Below are 1,307 nucleotides of genomic sequence, written 5' to 3'. Positions count from 1 at the left end.
TCGGTCCCGAGGTCGCGCCGGGTAGGGAGCAGGTCCGAGCGCTCAAGCCCGCTCGGTGTCCGCTGCCATCGCCTCCTCAGCCGTCGCCGCCGCCGGCCAGCCCTGACGCGACGCCGGGCCCAGCGACGTCAGCCACCCGCGACGCGCCGGAAGCGGGCCTGGGCGCATCACGTGACGCAAGAGGGTTGGGCGCGGGCAGCGCGGCCGATTGGAGGGCCGCCCTGGGAGGCGGGGCTTTGCGGCAGTTGGCTGACCGCTGGCTGCAGGGACCCTGGTTAGCAACTGAGGAACGCGGGCCCAGGCACCTCATTGGCAGTTGTGAAGTGTTTAACCTTTGGGAGATGAGGCCTAAGCCCACTGAATTTTAATGCTGTTCATTTGTTGTTAACCGGACTCTCAAAATTTCCTTAATCGCTGCATCCTGGGCAAACTTTTGTATTGATGTATGCACACTGCACCCCCATTCCACATAAAGGAGAGCAAGTGGTTACTGTTGTAAAAGTGAATAAACGTCTATTGAATACCTCCTTTATAGCAGGCAGTGTACTGTGAGTGCATCACATGACAACTACAATCGCACAATTGTATTCCTTTATAGGAGATCCTTGGAGAAGGCAATGGCACCCCACTCTAGTACTCTTGCCTAGAAAACCATGGACGGAGGAGCCTGGTAGGCTGCAGTCCATGGGGTCGCTAAGGGTCAGACACGACTGAGCAACTTCACTTTCACTTTTCACTTTCATTCATTGGAGAAGGAAATGGCAACCCACTCCAGTGTTCTTGCCTGGAGAATCCCGGGGACCGGGAAGCCTGGTGGGCTGCCGTCTATGGGGTCGCACAGAGTCGGACACGACTGAAGCGACTTAGCAGCAGCAGTAGCAGTAGCAGCAGCATAGGAGATCCTTACAACACAAAAGGCAAATATTACTAAGACATTTTGTGTGGGGTTGCAATAGTAGAACTGGACGTGGAACAAGAGACTGGTTCCAAATAGGAAAAGGAGTCCGTCAAGGCTGTATATTGTCACCCTGCTTATTTAACTTCTATGCAGAGTACATCATGAGAAACGCTGGGCTGGAAGAAGCACAAGCTGGAATCAAGATTGCCGGGAGAAATATCAATAACCTCAGATATGCAGATGACACCACCCTTATGGCAGAAAGTGAAGAGGAACTCAAAAGCCTCTTGATGAAAGTGAAAGAGGAGAGTGAAAAAGTTGGCTTAAAGCTCAACATTCAGAAAACGAAGATCATGGCATCCAGTCCCATCACTTCATGGGAAATAGATGGGAAAACAGTGGAAACAGC

Source organism: Bison bison, unplaced genomic scaffold (assembly GCF_000754665.1).
Source record: "Bison bison bison isolate TAMUID 2011002044 unplaced genomic scaffold, Bison_UMD1.0 scf7180017864036, whole genome shotgun sequence".
NCBI lineage: Eukaryota > Metazoa > Chordata > Mammalia > Artiodactyla > Bovidae > Bison > Bison bison.
Note: the sequence above shows the minus strand (reverse complement) of the source record.